The sequence below is a fragment of the Anser anser genome, assembly GCF_964211835.1.
Source record: "Anser anser genome assembly, chromosome: 1".
NCBI classification, from domain to species: Eukaryota; Metazoa; Chordata; class Aves; order Anseriformes; family Anatidae; genus Anser; species Anser anser.
Genome location: NC_139720.1, coordinates 7,578,014 through 7,590,235, shown reverse-complemented (window position 1 = coordinate 7,590,235; position 12,222 = coordinate 7,578,014). Strand labels below are relative to the sequence as shown.

Sequence of the window (12,222 nt, the reverse complement as noted above, 5' to 3'; positions counted from 1 at the left end):
ATACTCATTTCATTCCACTGTTTCTCTGTCCAGGGCATAATAAAAGTCCTAATATCTGTTGTAACAGGAGGCTGCTGAGCTTGGTGGAGCAACGGAGCTGGGCTAGAACAGGTTCTGCTCACCAGTGATTTATGTAGCACAAAGTCTCTGCCACCAAAACCTCCCTGTCCATACCCACAACTGTTGCCTTTCAGTGAAACACTGCTTTAAACCACCTTCAGTAAACATGAAAGGGCAGCTAAGGAATACCAGCTGGAAATTGTCTGCAAGGAAATGTTAATATGCACCTTTATTTGATTTTTACCACCTGTTTATAACTGCTTCCATTTTCCACCTTCACGTTCTTTTCTGTAGACAGCATAAGAGTGATGTTTTGTGTAACACCTCCGCTGTGAGCAAGTGGGAGCTTTTTTATTATCAGAGCCAAGCAAATGTCTCACAGAAAAAGAGATCTGGTGCCACAGTCTTCCTTCTAACCACCAGCCAGTGCTGGTGAGGAGCTCTGTCCGCAGCTTCCCATGTTGCTTGGCATGTGAAAACACTGCTTCCATCCTGAATGTGTTTGGGGAGACCCCATACTGTGTGTACAGCATGGTTTGTGTTTGGAAAGTGTGCCGGATTCACCGAGGGAGGATGCTTTTAACCAGCCTGAAGAGGAGCCCACAGAGGGAGCTGCAACACCAGGAGTTTCCCATGGGGTCTGTGAGCCAGGAGCACATCCATGTCCTCCGCGTCCTGCATCTGCAGCCCAGGGCTGCATTGTGTTCTGGGGGACTCTGTTGCTCGTCTACAAAATGAGTGACTAATTACAAAAAATTAGGAGGAAACAGATTTAAGCATGCAGGCTTCTGCCTGGTGTCTTACTGCCTCTGTCCGTAGGGGGTCTATAGGAGCAGCTCTTGCAGTGCCTCCTTACTCCGATGGGCAATTTATAAGGTAAATATGGGGATTTATAAATCTCCACATAAAGTGGATTATGGCCAACACACATGACTAGAGACATACAGCAGTGAGAGAGCAACTTTCTGACCAAGTTGAGGCAGGTGGCCTCACCCCCACGAGCTCGTTTCATCGTCTTAAAATCCAAGGAAGGTTATTTCCCTTCTTCAAAAAGTGTGCTGTGATCCTCCGTTGAAAAGAGCTGTGGGAGAGGTAGTTATTTATCTTCTGAATCTGTTTATGGGAACTTTTAATTTAACATTTCATCACTGATGTTCCGTAATAGACTTTTCTCAGCCTGTCTTGCAAGATCTATTATCGGTGTTTACTGGACCAGATCGAAGAGTGAAATTGATGTCTTTTATCGCTTGATCTATACACGGTTTGGTACTTGGGAAGATAAAATATTCCATGCTTATTGCAAATATACATTATTGAGAATTGTATCTATGCTTGTTTTATGTTTATTGACGTTGCATTTAGACTGGCTATTTGACAGCTGTGTTGCATTTGACCAAGCTTAACTTTGTTTCTAGGTCACAGCAATTTCTTGCTCTGATAAAGGTAAAGGGAGGAATTCGTATTTTAAAAACAAAATAATTATATATATATATATTTTAGATACGCACATCAATGTGTACAAGCCTTAATATCTGCTCAGTCCGCTGGGGAGTCATTTTGTCTTTGAAGTGCAGAATTGTGTTCATATTTAATAATGAGATCTTTTTAAAGTGAGGCTTAATGGAGGTTTGTTGGTAATTATTCTGCCTCATTGATAAAGATCCCAAACACACAAGAGTTTCAAATGATTTCACAGCTGATTTATATGCACAAAGCATAATTAGGATCATGTAATTTCCTTGCCAGCTTGGTTCTCATTTGAATATAGAAAAATGTCACTTACTTAGAAAAACTTTTATGCTGTGCTGTTTGACTGACACTGAAAAATAAAATAGGAGTTGTAACAAAGCAAAACAAAACAAAACAAATACCAACATGTGTAAAGTGCTGCATGCTATTACTAAGTAGTATTCACATACAGTTCTGAAGGCAGAACTATAAATTTCCTCACGGGTATGTTTAATGTGCTCCCCATACTTTATCAGGGACCTTCACAAATGTCAGTTTTATAAACACCTCTATGAGAAGCAAAGATGCTATTACTACCATTTTACAGATGAGGAGCTGCAATACAAGAGAGTTTAAGGTTAAAAGTGTCCACTCAATTTAGCTACATTATTGGAAACACCCAGAACTCATTTTTTTTCAAAACATTGTACAACACAATATTGCTGTGAAGCACTACTAAAATGGATTTTTGTGCTCAGTATTATGCCAAATCAAATTCCAGGCTTTCCTCTTGATTTCAGCCTGGAGAAAGGGAAAAACACAGAAGTGAGTTTCCCAGTGCCACGTAAGTAGAGGTGGAGGCGGAGGCGGAGGTGGAGGCGGAGGCGGAGGCGGAGGTGGAGGCGGAGGTGGAGGTAGAGGTAGAGGTAGAGGTAGCGGTAGAGGTAGCGGTAGCGGTAGAGGTAGAGGTAGAGGTTGAGGTAGCATCCAAGTGTTCCCAGGGTGTTTAGCAGGAACACTTAACAGCACTGGGAAAATATGTCATGGTCAGGTAAAAAGGTGGTTAGCTAAAATGGAAGTTTTAATGGAAAAGGATTATGTGAACAAATTTTCATATTTGGAAAAAATAAATAAATAAATGAAATATGTATATATGAAATTTTCAGTTGAATAGTTTCTTCTACATTTTTCTTCTGCTTGGAATTTTTTTGTCATTTCTAGCAAAGTTGAAATCCAAGCTGGTGTGGCCATGGAAAAAAAGGAGTGTTTAAACTAGCACTTTCAGGAAATTGAGTCACAGAATCATAGAATCATTTAGGTTGGAAAAGACCTCTAAAATCATCTAGTCCAACCTTCAACCTAGCACTGCCAAATCCACCACAAAACCATGTCCCTAAGCACCACGTCTACACATCTTTTGAAGATCTCCAGGGACGGTGACTCAGCCGCTTCCCTGGCCTGTTCCAATACCTCACATCACTTCCAGTAAAGAATTTTCTCCTAATACCCAAACGTAACCTCCCCTGGCACAACTTGAGGCCACTTTCCCTTGTCTTATCAATTGGTGCTTGGGAGAAGAAACTAATCCCCACCTCACTATAGCATCCTTTAAGATAATTGTAAAGTACAATAAGGTCTCCCCTAAGCCTCCTTTTCTCTAAGCTAAACAAGGAAAAAATTCAAGTTTTGAACTTGTGTAAAACAGAACAGCGCTTGTTCAGCCCTATGTATAAGTAACTTCATTTGCATTAAGCCTAAACAATACTTTTCTTTTTCCATGTACGTTTGTGGCACACTTTGCATACTCCCCAGGCTCAGTAGTCCTGCAGCATCACCCTCCCAGATTACTCAGCCTAGATTCATCCTCAGTGATTGACCATTCTGTGTCCTAAATGATTTTTCCCTGGGGAGAAAAAAACACATGTGAATGTGTAATGAAAGCCTGTTTCATAATATATAAGTACCAGGTGTGGGACTGAGCCTACCTAATTTAAGCTCCCAATTTGTATCTACAATTTAAGTGCCTAGCAACCCCATCCCAGAAGGGAGGGCCGAAAATCCCTGTATGATTGGCAGAGAAGTAGGTGCTTTTGGATATCTCCAGAGGGAGATATGAACAACCTTTCCCTGCATTTAATGCTTGGTTTTCCTCCAAATTGCTTGCTGTTTGGGCTCCTTGGCTGGAACCCTGGCTGGGTCATGGATACAATACTCCCAGAGTGCTGGACTGAGGTTTTCAGTGACGTGCTGCTTGAAAGTGCTCCAAAATCCCACCTGGTTTCAGGTGTCCCCATGAAGGCACCAATCTCTCATATCCCAGTTCCTGGACTCAGGGAGTTAACCAGCCTGCTACAGCCACCCAGGCTGGGAGAATGCATCCAAGCAGTTTCCATCAGTACAAACCATAATAAAGCAGGAATTTATGGTAAGAAAACAGGCAGGATCCAAATTGGACATGATATGCAAGAACATAAGTATTTTTTATGAAATATGTTTTTAGAGAAGATGCAGGAAAAGTCTTGATACACCCATATCTGTGACTCCTGTCCTAGACTGTAAAGGATAGTGTGCTGAGACACCTCGGTGGTGACCCCTTCTCTGTTATTCCTAACTCAGTGACATTTCCCTCTTTCTTAGAGGTGCATGGAATTAATTTTTCAATTTCTCTCCACTGTGGGCCCCTTCTGGCTATAGATGGCCTATTGAATTGTTGCAGGTTTTGTTACACGGCTTGTTTGACACCTGGGGTCAGATTTGGACCACAGACAGACTGAAATTGAATTTTTCCTCTGAACTTCCCCTTTCTTATTTTTCCGCAGATCTCAATTGCATTTAAGTCATGCTTCTACCGAGTGTCATACAGGGTCTAACACTGAATGTACAATAACTATGCTTCCTTTTGCAGACAGATGAACTACCATATGAGAATGGGCTGATTTAAATTTTGCACTATAAAGGAGTACCAGCTCCATAAACTCAAAATCATGAGTCATTTTCCTTCCGTAATGATATCAGCTTAAAAATTATATTACTAAAAGGGTTTTTCTTTCCTTTTTTTTTTCTTTTTTTTTTTTTTTTTCCTGCTGCTTTTTGGAAATTTACATTTGATGCCTTATTCTTCAAGATCAAAAGTTGGGGACTTCAATGCTGTCTCCCAGAGCTTAGGTTTAAAAAAAAAAAAAAAAAAAAAAAAAAAAAAGCAACAAAGCTGAGGGGCCCAGATGATGTGTCAAAAATAAGTGCAATTCCATACTGATTTCACCAAAGAAAATGCCTGATGTGTACTGTATATAGCCCACATTCTGTTTATGCTACTCTGTTCCATAACAGACCATATGGAGCTATCACAGCTGTGTAGGGCACAGGAAAGCTCTCAGCTCCCCAGTGAACTTTCCTCTGTCCCGTGTTTTAGCCCAAGTCATTCACCAGCCCACAATTCCCCTGGTTTTTCAGTGTCTGAAACCAGCATTTTCTATCATGTTCACCAGTCTAGAGCACTTCAATCTGTTGACATCCAGACCTGATTGTCTAATCCAACCTCTGAAATGTTTGGAAAGTCCTTGACAATTTTAAACGCTATATAAAGCAACAAAAGGGAGCAATTGTGCATCACTCTGCAATAACTGGGGGGAAGAATAACAGAGAAGATGCAGTAACAAATGATTTAACATTTGTTATTGTACGAATCTGGGGTCCATGCCATGCTGGTCTCATGAGCATCTCTTGTGTGCCTCTTAGGCTGAGCCGGTATGGATGCGTTGTCTTATTGCACCTGTGCTTTGACTTGGTATCCTCTTCTCTGCAAAAGGGTAAAATTGTCTTGTAATCAAATCATTTCAGAACATCACCCTATCATACAAATAATGAGATTTATGCTGGAATGAGAGTGCTTGAAGTCTTTTGCCAGGTTTCCGTAGCAAGTAGATTTCCAGAATTCCAGAACGGTTTGGGTCAGAAGGGACCTCAAAGCCCCCCCAGTGCCACCCCCTGCCATGGGCAGGGACACCTCCCCCCAGCCCAGGCTGCCCAAAGCCCCATCCAGCCTGGCCTTGGGCACTGCCAGGGATGGGGCAGCCACAGCTCCTCTGGGCAGCCTGGGCCAGGGCCTCACCGCCCTCTGAGGGAAGAACTTCTTCCTTATAACTAATTGAAATCTCGCCTCTTTCAGTTAAAACCACTCCTCTTGTCCTACCACCACACCCCCTGACACAGAGTCCCTCCCCAGCTGTCCTGCAGCCCCTTCAGGCCCTGGCAGGCCGCTGGGAGGTCTCCCCGGAGCCTTCTCTTCTCCAGGCTGAACACCCCCAGCTCCCTCAGCCTGGCTCCACAGCAGAGGGGCTGCAGCCTCTGATCATCCTCGTGGCCTCCTCTGGACTCGCTCTGATACATCCCTGTCCTTGTGCTGGGCCCCAGAGCTGAACGCAGGCTCCAGGTGGGGTCTGATGAGAGCAGAGCAGAGGGGGACAATCCCCTCCCTGCCCTGCTGCCCACGCTGTGTTGGTGCAGCCCAGCACACGGTTGGCTTGCTGGGTTGCAGGCGCACATTGCCGGCTCGTGTTGAGCTTCTCACCCACCACCACCCCCAGGTCCTTCTCCTCAGGGCTGCTCTCCATCCATTCTCCATCCAGCCTGGATTTGTACTTCAGTATTGTGGCCCAAGAACAGCAGGTGTGTGAAGTGAAGCAGTTGGTGCTGAGGACCCCTCTACACACTGTTGTTGTTTCAAGTCTTTTACTTTAGGCTATCTTAGCCATGTCCTGTCACCCACCTGATCCATCAGTGCTTGGACACTCTGTTTGCACATTAAGTGTTTTTCTACAGCATTTATGTACCGCCTTTCATTTGAGCCTCACCTGGAAGGAATCCCGCTCGTGCTCCAAGACCGCTCCGTGATGTGAACCCCATTGTAGTAAGGGGAAAGAACCAGAAAATTCACTACAAAAAAGCACTCCCCCTGTGAAATATAACACGTCTGTAGACATACTGCTTGTTGGAAAGGTGCTGTGGCTGGTATGGGCACAGGCCAGGCTCCATGCCTGTGCTCTGTGGCAGAGCTGCAAGGGCTGTGCTCTGGCATTTGGCAATACCTGTGTTACTGGCCCTCAGGCCGGGTAGAGATGTTGCTGTTCCTCTTAGGATTTCTCCCGGGCTGAGTGGTTCATAGCTTCAAACATGAGAGCTGCTAGAGCAGGTGTCGTTAATCACCAGGGATTGTCCTGTAAATCTCACAGAGAGTGATGTTACTAAGGTATTTATAAACAGCCCAGAACAGGCTAGAAATGGGCAGAGTCAAACCAAAAGTAGGAGAAATCACCTTGGTCAATTGTCCTAATAGAGAGAAGCCCAGGAGCTCTGTCCTGTGCTCTGGCTGGCACAATAGCTGTGTAGTCCACAGAGGGACATAAAATAGGGCAAAGATCATCCAGACTGACAAAGGCCAGGTCACCAAGGATGAATTAACTTGTTGTCAATAATTTCAGGCTGCTGTGAGACTTCAGCTGACCTGGGCACAGGGGAACTTTCCTTCTTCATCTGTTCTAGACTGGCTCCTCTCCAGACACTGAGAAAGACCTTAGCACCTCCATACAGTTCTCAATAGCCATTATGGTCCTTCAAGAGTTATGATTTTGAGACCTTTATTAATTAGGTTTTCTGCTTTCCCAAGTCAGATTTACTGTCTGGAGGAAATTGGTTTATTGTAATCTCCTTGCAAATACGCTGCTTCCCCTGGTCGTACAATACAAATGAATGGAACTTTGTCAGTGTTTTATGGGAATATGTATCTTAAATTTATGAATGTTAGAGATTGTTAAAGACAAATGGTTTGCAATGTAAACCCTACCAGGTGCAGCACTGGGACAAACTGATAGTCATATGAAAGGGGCATTCAGAGTCTGGCAGTGAATTCCAGACCAGAGTAAGGAGAGGAGAAGACATACTGTTATATCTGCTTTGCTAACTCAAATGTAGACACACTGTGAGGGATGTACTCAGAGCAGTTTAAAGATGTTTTTGCATTTGTTGGGCTCTACCCCCCAAACTCAGCTACCTTAACAGATCACACAAATGCCCCTAGACAATTTCAGTAACAAGCTCAGTCGGGTTGCATAACCTTTTGCCCCATAGCAATCCTGAGTTACCCAAGACTTATTTTTAATCACACGTGGTGCCTCACTACAAGCGATCCATGCAGCCCCAAAGATCAGCACGCATCAGTCATCCGCAAACCACTCACATACCGCATGAAAAATGTAGCTCGTGACCTCCTGCTCCCTGAAGAACAGTCGATATTAAAAGCAATCCCACAATATTCAGTGGTACAGCAGAGGTCAGATCACGCTGGCCCTTGCTAATGCACTGTGTCAGTATTTCTTTAGTGACCTCATCAGTTCTCGCAGAATTATCTTCCTTTAAAAGATGTCACGTCTGTCTCCTTGTGAAGAAAACCTTATGGATGAGATTTGATCTCATGTGTTACAACACCTAGAGAGAAGCAGTGTCATGGAAGAGGCAGTCCGACCCCTCTAACTCAGGGGGATTTTAACTCTGAAGCTTAATGACACTTTAATTGCTACCTGTCTTTAAATAGAGAGAGCTACAGCCATTCTGGGACCATGGGCTCCCAAGCGGTCTGTAAGGGAAGCACCAGGAGATGTCAACATTCAAAAATGTTAAAAACAGGGCTGCAAGCATCTGAGCTGGGATTCCAGAACTGATGGTCTTCTACAAGAATGAGGGATCAGAGACTGCTTCACCCGCCCCACGAGTTCAGCGTTAGTAGTAGCAAGAGTAAGTGATTTACGCTGAGCTTATATTATTCATCAGAGAGTGTGCATGTGTGTGTTTTTAAATAAAACATGATTATGTTTCCTTGGGTTTGTTTCTGCATACTTTAAAGCTGACTTTAAAGCTTTCATCAACTGGTTCGGCTTTCAGGCTTTGTATTTTTAACTGAACTAAATAAACACTCTCACATTTTCTTAAATATCAGTGCAGAAATGCTCAAAAAGTGTAATCTGCAATTAATCCTCTCTTTCCACAGAGTTCCAGGATAGCACTTGAATTTGGCAACCATGCATTTCAAGCTGCCAAACTCCACATATAAATCCCAAGGGAAGAGGATAGTGGGTTAAAAAGTTTCGGGAGGGTTTGGTTTATTTGCTTGCCACCTTCTGTTTGGTTTGTTTGTTTGTGTTTTGATTTGTGTTTTGTTGTTTTTTTGTTTGCTTGTTTTGGTGTTGTGTTTTTTTTTTTAGATTCATGCAATAATTTTCATTGTTTTTCTTGCAAGAATGAGACATTTATGTCTTGTATTTTCTGGGGCTTTCAGAAAAAAAAAAAAGAAATTCTGTAAGATTTGCAGATGGAAGCTGGCAGTTCTCAAATAGTATGAAATTATTTTAGTTTAGTCTCATTCATCTCTATCTCTTACTCGTCTACAGCCCTCCCTTAGAGTCAAGCATTATTTCTGGCTTTTTTTTTTTTACTATTCCTTTGACACTTTTGCTCTACACTTGACAGATGCAATCAAGCCACAGAGCTGAGCAGAGCTGGTAAATTAAGGTGCTTAAGACACAAGTTGGTTTCAGAAAACAGCCAGATTTTGTGAGGTTTTCAGACAAAACCTACCGAACAACTGGAAGTTCACACATCACTCTGCAGCCAGCATTGCCAGAACATTAGAGAAGAGCTGTGGCTGTGGGAGAGGAAGCAAATTGTTGTACTCATATTTCTGTCAGCTTATTATTTGAATTTTCCCCCAAGAAACAGCCTGGAGTTATTTAATTACTGCCAATTGCTATTCACATGAGAGCTTCTTCAAGGAATCACACCTCTTCATACCCTCTCCCACAATACATACATTGTGAAGAAATAATTGCACAAAACGGCCGCTTCCTGTTGCCTCCGGGCTGGCTGCACTTGGGAACGAGTGCGCTCGAGGAGTCACAAAGTGTAGGCCCTGTGGATTTGAGCACAGTTCTGTCCCCACATCACCATGAAGAATTTTTGCAACCCCTCTTGTTCACGTCAGCATCTGCTCTTGTAAATCGTTGTGGATGGCCGGTGAGGTCCATGGACCTTGGATCTGCTCAGCAGAAACCACCAGAGTTGCTGGTTCTTCCAACCGGCTTCAGCCCCTGAAGGGTGGCGTTGCTTTGGAAGGGGCCATCCTCCATCAGGGCTGATGTGCAGGAAAAACTCACAGAGAGGGATCTGCAAGAAAACCCCAGCTTTTGTTTCACCTAGTGACCCTGCCCATATTACCCAAGTCATGGTCTCTACTGTAAGGAGGTGGGACGACAGCCTTGACCGACCTTTGAACTCCTCAGAGATGAAAGATCCCCACATGGGGAATTTTAAGGGCAAGGCAGCTCAAGGCACCTGCAATGAGCTGCTGCTCCCATGTGCAGCATGGAAACTGATGTGTAAATAGAGCAGTTAGTACCAGGCAGCGTGAGCCATGGAGAGGCTTAATGCAGACCCAAAATGTCATCTATTTAGGCAGGCTTGTTCATGGAAAGTGGCTTGATGATTTGGGGGAATGTTTTGTGCTCTATGAATGTTAAATGACCCCTGATAAGTAAAGAAAGCCTATTAACAGGCAGTTCTGAAAGCAATCAGGCTTAATTATCTGAAAATACAAGGTTTTGCAAGACTATAAAAACCTGTTATTTATTTTTTTTAAGTTTTGAAAACATCTGTAAGCTAAGTATGTTTGAATATGCATTTGTATATTTATATGCACATATATGTGGTGATTATGCAACAAGCATGGACATTTGCTATTCATTTTGACTATGTCTTCCTTTCTCTTTTTTGGCTCTAGTTGAATTTTCTGACTGCAACATTTAAATGCTTGGTGTCAGCAAAATGCATATTCTTTCCCTGCATTTTCTTTTTTGGCTTTTGAAGGAAGATCTGTTCTCTCCGTCCCAAAACAAAATCCTCACCCACAACCTACTTGAGAAGTCCTTTGATGTCTGCTTGCTCAGTATAAAGATACAGGGCTCTAGATCTCAACCCTCCCCTGTTTGCCAGCTTAAGCACTAATTCTCCCATTAAATAAATCTTACTAAGAGGGCAGAGTCGAACGTCACATCTAATCATTGATCAGACCATAGTGAATTGCTTATATTATATTAACACGTGCTTTTATTTCACTGTGAGCACCTTTTTTTTTTTTTTTCTCTCTCTCTCTCTCTCTCTTAGAAAGGAGAATAAAATGTTTGTTGGTCTTACCGGGACTAAAGAGTGAAATTATTTCAATTAAAAGCAAAAAAAAATTCTAAACACCACCTTTTCCCGCTCCAGTATTTGCATACACAAAATGAAAATGCTTATCTGATGGTTCATGCTGAGTGCGGCATTGCATGCAGTCATTAATGATCAAAATCTTTCTAATTCAGGTGTTAAATTTTAATTACGGCAGAGTGCTGATTAATACCAAATATCACCAGGCAGGAACGACTGCGCTTTGTGCACGAGGGACTGGCTGCCATGCAGATCCTGTGCTGTCAGAGCACCCTCATTAAGTGTAGCTCAGCTGTGCTGCCCTACGCTCCCAAATCCAGTGGTGCAATCCCCATTTCCAGCCTTATGGACACCAATTTGTTCTGTATTCAAAGCATTGTCCTCTGCCTTTCACAGGATTAGCTATCCGGGCTTTCAAGCCTCATCTTTCTTTCTCTTTGTTACAGTTTTCTGAATGAGAAAGATTTTTTTTTTTGTTCCTAAAGGTACGCAAAGTAAGGAAAAAGATAACTAACACAGCTTTTTCCAGCCCCTGGCCTTCTGATGGCAAATGCATTGCCTGTATTTACATATTGCTTTGGTGGCACTCGTGCTTTTTGTTAGCAATGTCAATCCTGGGAAGCAGGTCAAGACCAGCGCTGAAAGCTGCCACCTGGATCAGCTGCTATTCCAGGTCAGTAAAGGCCATCGGAGTCCTGGCTCCCCTTATTTACCCATCCGCTTCAGCTGCCATCCAACTGGATTAAGTGATCCAATCCATCAAGTTCGTGATAATCTCACTGAAGCAATTGATTGGGAAAGAGTAGATGAATGTACTCCCATGAGCTCCGCTTAGCGTTAGCTCATGGTGCAGCCTCTCTCTCTGTGGCTGCTGCAAGCCCTTTGCCAACGGAGGATGTTAGGGTTGGTTTCTGCTCTCTTCTCACCTGCTGGAGAGCTTGCCAGGCAGACAGTGCTCTCTAGAATTTGTTGTTCTTCATACATCTGACCTTGCTAGTCACCAAGGAGCTGACCATGATGTTGAAATGACTCTTGTTGCTCTTTGGATGCATATATACTCATATTTATTTCTATATAAAACACAACATACTAAAAAGTAAAGTTATTCATGACCCTGACTTTCATTATACTGCCCCAAAGTAATGAAGTCCTTCGTGTTTACCCACTATCCCTGAAATGCCTTTAAAGCATTGCTTGTTAAGCTGCAAATAGACAACACCACTCGTTTACAAAACCCAAGGCGGACAACACAGACACAAAGCTGCAAAGAACACGTGAAAAGAAATAAAAGACCATATCATGACCCCGCACTCAAATTATCCCCAGTGGCTTCTCTTCTGCTACATTATCCACCCTCAGTGCTCTATCATCTTCAGATTGCATTCATTAGAGCCCCAAACTAGTGCAACCCATTTGATTATTCAGTCTGTATCTGTCATCAAGGTCACTCAGGTTTGACTC

General features: G+C 43.1%; 1 protein-coding gene across 2 annotated transcripts in view; it reads left to right on the top strand.

The window, feature by feature from the left end:
- Positions 1 to 12,222, top strand: part of FRMD4A (FERM domain containing 4A) — a 362,821-nt gene that overhangs the window by 54,807 nt on the left and 295,792 nt on the right. The window lies entirely within an intron of this gene.